This window comes from Lipotes vexillifer, unplaced genomic scaffold (genome assembly GCF_000442215.2).
Source record: "Lipotes vexillifer unplaced genomic scaffold, Lipotes_vexillifer_v1.1 scaffold56, whole genome shotgun sequence".
Lineage (NCBI taxonomy): Eukaryota > Metazoa > Chordata > Mammalia > Artiodactyla > Lipotidae > Lipotes > Lipotes vexillifer.
Window position 1 is genome coordinate 91,030 of NW_006798991.1, and position 11,897 is coordinate 102,926.

The window sequence follows — 11,897 nt, forward strand, 5'->3', positions numbered from 1 at the left end:
GAATCTCACGTGCTAGAGTCAATATGATAAAGTCACGGTTAACGGATCTTTTCGGAGGCCTACTTTTGGAACACGTCACAATCACAGACCCAGACAGCCCAGGCACAGCCCTCAATGATAATTTAAGTGGCTCTGAAAAGAGCCTTTGGTATCTTCCTTCACCACCAGACGTTTAGAGTGCTCAACGGTAACCTCCACTTGGATTACTTGCTCTGCACTTTGTGATGGTGACTCTCGGTCTTCTTGGGCAGCAGCATGGCGTGGATGTTCAGCAAGACGCCACCCTGAGCGATAGTCAAGTCAGGCCACCCAGCAAATTGTTGAGCTCATCATTACGGACTGCTGGCTGCAAGTAGCACGGGATAATACGCGTCTTTGTTGTCGCGACAGACATTGCCCGCCAACTCTAAGATTTGAGCCGTTATGGACTCCAACACCGCTGCCAGATACACAGGCAAACCAGCCGCAAGGCGCTCGGCATAGTTACCCTTGCGGAACAGACGACAGATCCAACCAACCGGAAACTGCAAGCCTTCTCTGGATGAGCGAGATTTACCTTTACCGTGGGCTTTACCGCCTTGTTTACCACGCCCACACATGTCTTTAACGAGAAGCTGCGACGCCAGTACAGTAATCTGTAACATCTACGACTGGGCATATTTATAGTCTGACGGTAGGGTGTGCTTTGCTTTCTGATTGGCTGATGGCCATCTATCCAATCAGAAATGCTCACGGGAATCACCTCATTTACATACACGAGAGTCCCAGATATCCAATCAGATACTGGCCTCTCCACACGTCACTTGAGTGCTGCCCCTATAAATACCACCCTTTCCAGCCTTGGGCTGTCTTCGTTTTCTTGGCGTTGTTAGGAGCTGTTAGAGGTGAATAACGGTGTAGAACTTAACAGTAATGATGCCAGATCAGTCTTCAAGAAGTACTGCTGTTTCTAAGAAAGGATTTAAGAAAGCCATAACAAAGGCTCGCAAGAAAGAAGAAAAAAAGCACAAGAGGTGCAGGAAAGAGAGTTATTCGATTTATATCTACAAAGTGTTGAAGCAAGTACACCCGGACACCGGTATCTCATCGAAAGCCATGAGTATCATGAATTCCTTCGTCGCTGATGTTTTCGAGCGTATTGCAAACGAGGCGTCCCGCTTGGCTCACTATAATAAGCGATCGACTATTACGTCCAGGGAGATTCAAACGGCCGTGCGCCTGTTGCTGCCAGGAGAGCTGGCTAAGCACGCTGTGTCCGAGGGCACGAAGGCGGTAGCGAAGTACACTACCTCCATGTAAACTTGTAAAGTGTAAGCGGGCTCCAGTTACAACCCAAAGGCTCTTTTCAGAGCCACTCCCGTTTCTGAAAGAGCTGTGGACTCAACGTAAGTAGGATGCTTACGTTGTAAACTTTACTACTCAGCTGCCGTTTGTAATTTAGTGACTGACTTTCTACCGTATAGAGAAGCCCCTATGAGGCTCCAACGGTCTTCAGAAATCAACTGCAGCAAAAGAAATTCTTAAATGCTTTACAGGAAAGTTTATGGTTAATACATGTAGAAAGTGTTCTTAGAGTGAAGGAGCTGTAAAGTATAAAAGACGCATTTGTCTATACAAATGACTGAAAATTCTATAAAAGGCCTGAAGGTGTGGAGAAATCTTGTAAAGTACATTATCCTGTTTTTTTCCTATTTCTGTATCTAAAAAGTTTGGATTCTGTAGGCCAGCGAAGTTGTTTGAAAGCTCAAGTGGTTTGAGGTCCTCAACTTGGGGTCTTTTTGCCCTGGTGACCTACGTTGTTCAGGGCATGTTGACCTGGGATGTGGGAATATTGCTCTCTGTCTCACCGGAAGCCAGCAATCTGGCTAACCACAATTGACTAGAAAACAGTAACTCCTTTTTTGATTTTTTCTATAAATTACGGTGTGATCATTTGTGGGTGTTTTGTATGATGAATCATTTTAAAAGGTGTTGGTGTCCTGTATCACTGAACCACCTGGACTCCACTCAGCAGACAAGCATTAAAGAAACACCAGTGGTAACAATCATGGATCAGAGCCCAGGCTCCAAGGCCCTGCAGTCTTAACTGCTCTTCTCCCGACCCTGGCTTTACACCCTCATGCTGGTCACAGTTCCAAGTGTTCACACAGGTCAAGGTAGTGGTAGGAAGACAGTCTATCTCCCTGGGTTTCCAATTGAGAGCAAATGAAAGCCTCCCCAGAGGAGGAGGACTTCCTCTCAAGTCCCTTCTCTAGAACTGAGCCTAGTCCCAGATGCTGCTTGAGTCATTCATCTGAAGGGAAATTGGGACAATGTGATTGATGTGGACCAGTTTACTTAATATGTGTGGCATATTGAGTACATTTAGCTCTAGGTATTTTGTTTTCATTTCCATAGTGTATTTCCCAATTCATATCTTCCAGCGTCTTGTTTTATATGAAAGTACTGATTTTTGTGCATTTTTATATCTTATTATATCTTACTGAATTGACTAATTTTTGCATTGGCTTTCTGATATAATTCTGTTGGGTTTTACATGCTTGCAATGATGTCTGAAAATAGTAAACATTTCACTGCTTCCTTTCAATTAGTTCTAATTCCTTTCACCTGATTTCAGTGCCTCATACCTTCATATCAATGTTAAATAGGGTGGCTATTCTTGTTTTATCCTTCACTTTGCTGAAGATCTGCACTATTCCTCATTAGATATATCATACAATGACGAAGAATTCTATGTCTGCTTTATTGAGAATTGTTAAGAATGCATGTTGAAATTTATAAAATGCCTTTTGAGCATCTCTGAAGAATGAGCATAGGCCTTCTCTCTTTATGTATATTATGATGAGTTATTTAAATAAACTTCTTAATAGTCATCTTTGCATTTTTTTATATAACCCCCTGCTTGGGCATCATATGTTACTCATTTAATGTTCTGTTGAACTCTGGTTGCCAATGAACAACTTATACTTCAATATTATAAATTAAATTGATCTTTTCCCTTTTTTGTGTGTGCAATGTTCAGGTTCTGGTACAAATTTTTATTCAGTTCATAAAAATAATATGGAGGATAGATGTCCTTTTAATACTCTGGAACTGTTTGAACAGCATTGGAATTCCCTTTTCTTTAAAACTTTGGTAAACTTCCTTTTTAAAACAATTTGTACTTGGTGCCCTTTTTCAGGTGACAGTTCTTTGACAATTATCTTCTTTAATGAAATTTTTCTATTTAGAGTTGCTAATAATTTGTAATAAGTTTTGGTAAATTATATTTTTCAAGACAATTATTTAAAGATATTCTCTTAGAGATCAGCAAATTGGTCTCTAATGATTTTAATCTCCACTGTCTTTGTAACTACAGCTCCTTTATTATTCTAAATTTTGTACTTGTGTCTTTTGATTTTTCACAAACCACAATGGTTATTGGTTAATCTTTTATTTTTTAAGTGTGTTTATTTATTTGCTATTTCTTTACTCTTGCATTTAGTTTTACTGTTTTCTTTTTCCTAATTATTTTTTCCCGTTTTCCATTATTTAGCCTTTCTGCTTCCAGTAGTTCACTTTATTTTTGTTTTTCCTAGCTTCTTTAATTGGATGCTAACTTTATAGAGACAGTCTTTACATTGCACAGTTTTGATATAAATGAATTTCAGTTACCACAGTTTAATTAAATAACACCACTTGCCCAAAAACACAGTTCAAATGTCATTGCATGGTGAGTCATTGCATAAACTACAAAATTCACTGCTCGCTCTTTTAGTTCACAAGTCACTGCACAAATAACACATACACACTGTGATCAGTGACCTAATCGTGTCACTTATTTTAAAATTCGTTGGCCAAAATTTGTTGGCATGGTTACTGCACATGTTATTCAGTTTATTCAAAAAGAGAAAGCATGTAGTTTAGTTGCCTCCTTGTCTTCCAGCGATAAACTCACATGACAAAAATCAATAGTCAAGAGGGATTTGGCCAAGAAGATGAAAGTACAGCAAGACAAGAAAAAGTAATAACCCTGGAAGCAGAATTTGAATCGAAAGTAAATAGAGTTATTGAAGTAACAGTTGACCGGGGAAATGTTGACACTGTTGCTATGAAGAGACTAGCTATGTAAATCAGAGGAACTTAGTGAAGGCCAACTGATATAAATGTAGAAAATGGTTGTGATGAAAAGGAAGAGTTCCAAAGAAAGTGACCCTGGCAAAATACTTCATATTAAACGAATTCTCAGAGATATTTCATGGCATTAAAAATGCAAAGGATGAAATGTTGGAAGCTAATCCAAACTTAGAAAGAAACATGACAATTCACCAAAGCATAGGAAGGACACTCACTCCGTATCATGTTACATGATAAGAAAAAAAAGCACCATTCAACTATTTTTGGTAAGTTTTTAAAAAAGAAATGACACTAATTCTCATTGTTTTAATATTTAAAATTACAATGTCCTTAATATTAGTTTTTCACTTCCCTTTATATTTATGATAGATGGTGAGTTTTTAATGCTTTGATAAAAAATTTTAAAGATCATGGAACAATCATGATTTTCCCCATTGATTATTAAGACTGCTTTGCATAGTCACTTTTAAGATTTCACACTACATGAAGGACTGCCTGCATTTACACTTTCTAATTTATTAATGTAAGCAGCATTTAAATCTATCATTTTTCCTTTGGACCATGCTTCACTTTATTCCCACAAGTTCTGTATATATTCTGAATTTTCATTAATGTGAGAGAGACGCTAGGAAAAGCAGATTCCTTCACTTCCTATTAGGAACCTGGAAATCACTGTTATCGACCAGCAAAGCAGCTGGTCAAATTCTCCTTCCATCAGAGATGCAGACCAAATGCAGACCAAGGACCCAGCTTTATGGAACTTGGAGGGACAAACACAGGACGTTGGGATGGGTTTGCAACCTTCAAAGACTAATAATGTCAGAGAAATAAGAGTAAAGCTTTAGTCCAAGACAATTCATGAAAGCAGAGAAAACACAGTTTTGGTTTTTTGTTTTTAGGTTAAAGTGTTTAAGAAAGGTGCTGTTTGTCCATCCACATCTCAATCCCTAAGTCATAAAGGACTGGCAAGACAGAATTTTCTGAGAAAAGGGCCACAGCAAAGTTAGGACTCTGCTTTAAATATGATAAGGTTTGGTTTGGGAACTGGGGAAAGCAGATCCTTTAGATTTGCCATGGAAGCAGGGGAGATATTTGCTGTCTTTCCCTGATTCTAGGCTGTGGTTTTGTTGTGCCACAGGACAGAGAACATAATGGATGCCAGTAAAATGAGGGCTGGAAAAAGGGCAGAGCAACTAGGCCTGTTTAGAAACCCAGATGCTGTAATTACCCAAAAGCCACCACAGTGCCTCTGAATTCAGAAAAGGAGAAAGAGGGCTGGTGTAGCCCTCAAAACAGAGACTTTCTGTTCTCATCTCAGATGGGTCCCTGAGGTCTACAGGGCAAGGGAAACCCTCCCAAGGAGCAGGGCCAGAGGAAGCTAGATCACACCAAGCCCTTACTGCATCGTTCCGGCAGGTGGACATTGCTAGCTCTTCAGTTCAGGGCTGGTCATAGACAAGTGGCTGCATTTTGTTATTCTTCCTTATTTTGTTTTCCATAAAGGTTTTAAAAAATTGTTTCCCTTTCCTTCACTCTTCAAACATTCACTGATAGAGAGAGAGAGAAAGAGAGTGTGTGTGTTTGTGTGTGTAAGAGAGGAGGTCCTTACTCTCACTGTTTCCTTTCTAGTTTAGTGAGGCAGATATAAACACACAAGGTCATTTTAGCTGATTATGAATGAGAGAGATAATAAGGTGCTTAGGCACCTTATTATCCTAAGCTTAGGTAAAGCTTAGGAAAGCTTTGTATTGTCTGTAATTTACTCTAAAATACTTCTATCTACATAGTGTGATGTAAATTTGTGTGAGTCAATGTTAAGCTAAACCTTAGGATCTATGAAGTGTAGTAGGTTGAGTGTCCTGGAAAAGGACATGTTCAAGTCTTAACCCCTGGCACCTATGAATGTAACCCTTGTTTGGAAATAGGGTGTAGTTAAGAATCTTGAAATGAGATCATCCTGGATTTAGGGTATGCTTATAAGAGAAGGGAGAGGGGCATCAGAGATGCAAAGTAGAGGACCATATGAAAACTGAGGCAGGCAGAGATTGGAGTGATGCAGCTGCAGGCCAAAGAACACCGAAGATTGCCAGCTGCCGCCAGAAGCCAGGTAAGAGGCATAGAATAGATTCTCCCTCAGCGCCTCCACAAGGAATCAACCCTACTGACACTGTGATTTTGGACTTCTTGGCCTCCAAAACAGTGCAAGAATATATTTCTGTTTTACGCCAACCAGGTTTTGGTAACTTGCTGCAGCAGCCCTAGGAAACTAATAAATGGACTTTTCTAATGAGGAATTCACTCTCCAGAAGAGGTTAATCATCATTTGACCCAGTACAAGTTCTTTAGCTCTTCATCTCCAATCACACTAGAGGGCTGACGGTTAGCAGAAGTAATGTGAGAAATTGTTTCAGTGATAAAAACAATAATAATCAAGATGTGTGTTTCCAGCAGACACACATGCATGAATTGAGTGGGATACCCTAGTAACCCCAGTATCCTGTGGCTGTAGAATTGTCATCCTTGATGAAGCAATCAGTCTAACAGCCAAGGAAGATTCAGTTATCTGCTCCCAACTGGATTATTAGTGGAACTCTGCCATCTGATTTTTATATCATCTGTCTCTAGTCTACTTTATATGTAAGGTATTTGCTGGAATCCTTAAACAGGGGTTCTTAGCTATTATTGTATTATGGATTTCTTTGAAAGTCTAGTTGATCCTATATACAGCTTCTTAAAATAAATTTCCAAGTACATGAAGTAAAATATGAATTTTAATAATAAAACAATGCCAGGTTGAAACAGTTTTAAAAATATTGTTTGATACAGTAATATTTGTGCTTCTTTGTGCTTCAAATAGCAAGATCAAAATTATAATATTCTGAGGTTGGGATGAGCATAAACAATATTTTGATATATCTGTAACCATGGTTAAATGCTAGGACTATAACTATGGTTTTCAGTGGCAATAAAGTCACAGGTATAGCTAATGTGACTGGTCTATTTGCTATATTCAAAACAAAGAAATACTAACTTTCAGTTAATGGTTAGTGACAATATTTTTCTTATCTAAGATTACTTTGTCAGTTGTGTGGAGAGTGGATTTTAGAAAGAAAACATTAGGAGCAGTGAGTCTAGTTAGAGACTAACTCAGGTGAGAGCTGATGGGGGCTTGGACAAAAATGTTGGCAGTGGAGATGACAAAAGAGGTCCTATAATAAAATATTTAGGAAATAAAATCTCCATATGTTGTCAAAAGATTGAAATGGAGGTTGAACAGAGCCACTGTCAAGGAAAAAATACATTTCTGGCTTGGACAACCATGTGATTGGGGTGGCCCCATGCATATAGGGAACATTGGGATTTGAAAACAGGTCTGTCAGGATACATTGGAAACCCTTTTGGAGAGAAATTTTTAGAGATGGATGAGCACCATCAGGGTGGTAATATTAAGTAAGCAGTTACTGGTCTGCAGTTCATGGAGAGCCCTGGACTGCAGATATAATTCGTGAATCATCTGCTGTAGGTATTTACAGCAAGGGTATGACTTAGGTTGCCTAGAGAAAGAGTTTAGTGCTACAGTGTCCAATATGGTGGCCACTAGCCAGATGTGGTTACTGAGCACTTGAAATGTTGCATGAGATATGCTGTAAGTATAAAATACACATTGAATTTCAAAGTCCTAATTTTTTAAAATGTAAATTATTATAATTTAACCCTTATTAACTGACATTTTAGATAAACTGGACTAAACAAAGTATTTGATCAAAATTCATTTCACTTTTTTATGCTATGTGGGTACTGGAATGTTTAACGTGACATATGTGATCAGTATTTGTGGCTTACATTATATTTCTACCAGACATTTGTGAAATTAAAAACTTCTGCTAGGATACTGTAAAAATAGACCACAGACCAGGAGAAAATATTTTCAAATCATTTATCTGAAATGGGATTTGTGTCCAAGAAAATAGAAAAAAGAATGCTTGTAACTAAACAATAAGAAAATAACCCCATTAAAGAATAGGCAAGGGCTTCCCTGGTGGCGCAGTGGTTGAGAATCTGCCTGCCAATGCAGACGGCACAGGTTCGAGCCCTGGTCTGGGAAGATCCCACATGCCATGGAGCAACTGGGCCCGTGAGCCACAATTACTGAGCCTGCGCGTCTGGAGCCTGTGCTCCGCAACAACAGAGGCCGCGATAGTGAGAGGCCTGCGCACCGCGATGAAGAGTGACCCCCACTTGCCACAACTAGAGAAAGCCCATGCACAGAAATGAAGACCCAACACAGCCATAAATAAATAAATAAATAAATACATTGTGTATTATTAAAAAAAAAAAAAAAAGAATAGGCAAAAGAACTGGACAGACACTTCGCCAAAAAAATTTACAGATGGGGGTTTCCCTGGTGGCGCAGTGGTTGGGAGTCTGCCTGCTGATGCGGGGGACACGGGTTCGTGCCCCGGTCCGGGAAGATCCCACATGCCGTTGAGTGGCTGGGCCTATGAGCCATGGCTGCTGGGCCTACGTGTCCGGAGCCTGTGCTCCGCAACGGGAGAGGCCGCAACAGTGAGAGGCCCGCGTACCGCAAAAAAAAAAAAAAAAAAAAAAAAAGTACAGATGGTAAATTAGCATACCAAAAGATCCACAATATCATTTATTAGGAAAATGCAAGTTAAAACAATGAGATATTAAACATCGATTAGAATGGATAACATCCAAAATATTGTACATTACCAAATGCTGAGGAGGATATGGAGCAACGGGAACACTCATTCATTGTTGGTAGTAATGCAGAATGGCACAGCCACTTTCGAAGACAGTTTGACAGTTTCTTATAAAGCTAAACATACTGTTGGGCCTACCATCCAGCAGCTGTGCTCCTGGTAATACTTACCCAACTGATTTGAAAACTTATGTCCACACAAAAACTTGCATGTGAATAGTTATATAACAACTACAGCTAAAAAGTGGAAGCAACTAAGATCCCTTCATTAGATGAATGGATAGACAAACTGTGGTTTATGCATACAATGGAATACTAGTCAACCATTAAAAGGAACAAGCTCTTAATTCACATAACAAAATGGGTGAATCTAAACACATACTGCTAAGGCAAAAACCAGCATGGAAAGACTGCATGCTTTTCAAGAGTTGACAAGGATTTGGGAGCTATACAGACATCTGCTGTTTCACAGGATCTTATGACGGCAGCTGGGACCCCTGCTTGGAGATGATGCCTCCACTCCCAGACAATGTGGCACAGATGCCCCATCTGTTAACTCCTTGGATGATTCCCAGTTAAGATATTCAGAGGTTCTTGTAGGGTCTGTTTCTGTGCAGAAATGTAGGGCACTTTTTTTTTCCTGTGGAGTTTTAGTACACATATTCTACCAAATGATACTAAAGTATTTTTTAACTGTAAGGTAGACACACATGAGCACGGAATCTTATTAAAAGGGAAGAATGAAAAATATAAATTAACGAATTGAGTCCAGCTAAACTACTGGTTTGTGGGAAGTAGTAATAATTTGATCTTTTTTAATGTTAATTTGTGTCATTTGTCACTTTTTAATGCTTGTCTGCTAAGAGTCCAGACGATCGTGACAGAGTAGATCTTGCACCCAAAGTCCCTTGACTTGATAAACACCCTATGACCCAATTTGGAACATGTTAGTATTGGAGTCCAGTAATATAGGACACAAACACAAATTTAATGATCCTCTCATAAAACAAAATGCAAGTGATCCTATTATAACTTGGAAGAAAAGTAACGCCCCCCCAAAATTCAGTGTTACTTCTGTTTGCCAGTCGGTTGTGGTTAGCCAGATTGTGTGACTCCAATATGGATTACTTGATATGGCAAGACCTCCACACTCCAATATCAAGCTGTTTTTAACAAACAGCCTTGTTTAGACACCCCAAAAATGTACAGATGACATCACCAGACCAAGGAACTATTGGACTCGAAATCTCAGCAGCTGTAGGGCACCTAACCTGATCCATAGGAAGAATTTTCACACACTACAGAAAATGTAGACTGGAAGCAAAACAGCCTTAACACTCCCATGCTGAACTTGCCTATATTCTTTGTCTTTCCACAGCTTCAGTTCCCTTTCAGTCTCTTGATAGAAAGTACTTAAAACAGGACATAACCCAGAGAAGAGCAAGCCACGTGAGCAAGCCGCGTTTCTCATGGCACTCGACCCACCCTCTCTTAAGACAGACTTAAAGGAGCTCTCTTCAACTCAAGAGAGCTCTATTCTTTAATATGCTTAAGAGATCTGGGATTTCACCTGAAATCATTCTGGTTAATAGTCACGTGAGACGGACGAGTTATCTACATATTTCTTAACCACACTAAAGGCAGCAAAGTGAATCTGACAGTTACTAGCATAACAGCTATAGCTCACTCTAAGAGTAAGCCTGCCCACACACACTGAGCAGCCAAGTAAAAAGCCTACAACTCTCTAGAAAGTTAAGTGGCTCTTAAAAGAGCCTTTGGGTTACAAAAGTCGTCTGGTGGTTGAATTTCTCTACTTGGAACTACTGTATTTACTGACAGCCTTGGTGCCCTCGGACACTGCGTGCTTGGCCAACTCCCCAGGAAGCAGCAAGCGCACTGCTGTCTGGATCTCCCTGGATGTGACGGTCGAACACTTGTTGTAACGCGCCAGGCGGGACGCCTCCGCTGCAATGCGCTCAAATATATCAGTAACAAGTGAATTCATAATACTCATAGCCTTTGAAGAAATACCAGTATCTGGATGAACTTGTTTCAGTACTTTATAGATATAAAGTGAATAGCTCTCTTTGCGACATCTCTTGCGCTTTTTCTCCTCTTTTTTCTGAGTTTTAGTCACGCCTTTCTTATAGCCTTTCACTGAACTAGCACTGCTCTTAGAACTCTGCTCCGGCATGGTTAACCTACAGCTCTAAAACAGGAAACCAGTGGTGGTTGCTACGCTGAAGCGTGATATTTATATGCACGGAGCTCAGATGACGTATTGGGCAGCTCACATCTGATTGGATAATGGGTAGTGACGTGTATGTAAATGAGGTGATTCCAGTATGGTTCTCTGATTGGATATAAGGGCATCAGCCAATCAAATAGTAAATCACAACCCACCGTAAGACTATAAATAGACCCCGTACCTGCTCTAACGGTATTTGTTTCCATTATAACAGATTAGTATTCTTATAGGAACGTCTGGATGTGGCAAGCAGGGTGGCAAGCACGTACTAAGGCCAAATCTTGTTCGTCCCGAGCCGGCCTGCAGTTCCCTGTGGGCCGAGTCCACCACCTTCTCCGCAAAGGCAATTACGTCGAGAGGACTGGGGCCGGCGCACTGGTTTACCTGGCAGCGGTGCTGGAGTACCTGACGGCCGAGATCCTGGAGCTGGCGGGCAATGCGGCCCATGACAGTAGAGCAAACATCCTAGCAAACATCCTAGCGGGCTCCTGGTGGGATGGGGGTGGGGTTGGAGGAGATGCCATTCTCCTTGGGGAAAGAAGCAAATTTCGGATTGTTTTAACAATGAACACAATTCCCAAGAAAAAGAGTTAAGACGCATGATCTTTAGGGAGGATAAAGTTAGACTAAATGAATGGATTAAAATAAAAGCAAAGAAAGACTTGTGAAGTTGCAGCTTTTGGCTTAACTCATGTTTGGAGAGCATGTCTACAGAATGTCAGCCAAGCAGCTAGCAAATCAGCATGCACCAAGGCTTCTTGTTCTCTCAAGTGCCTTCTAGCAAGGGATTTCCAAGAGTTCTAGGATGGT

General features: G+C 40.3%; 4 pseudogenes; 2 read left to right on the forward strand and 2 right to left on the reverse strand.

The window, feature by feature from the left end:
* Positions 1-203: 203 nt before the first annotated feature.
* On the reverse strand, positions 204-599 carry LOC103074399 (histone H2A type 1-A pseudogene; annotated as a pseudogene).
* Positions 600-915: 316 nt separating this feature from the next.
* On the forward strand, positions 916-1,299 carry LOC103088169 (histone H2B type 1-A pseudogene; annotated as a pseudogene).
* Positions 1,300-10,649: 9,350 nt separating this feature from the next.
* Positions 10,650-11,033, reverse strand: LOC103074679 (histone H2B type 1-A pseudogene; annotated as a pseudogene).
* A 294-nt stretch (positions 11,034-11,327) lies between these two features.
* Positions 11,328-11,681, forward strand: LOC103088445 (histone H2A pseudogene; annotated as a pseudogene).
* Positions 11,682-11,897: the final 216 nt, after the last annotated feature.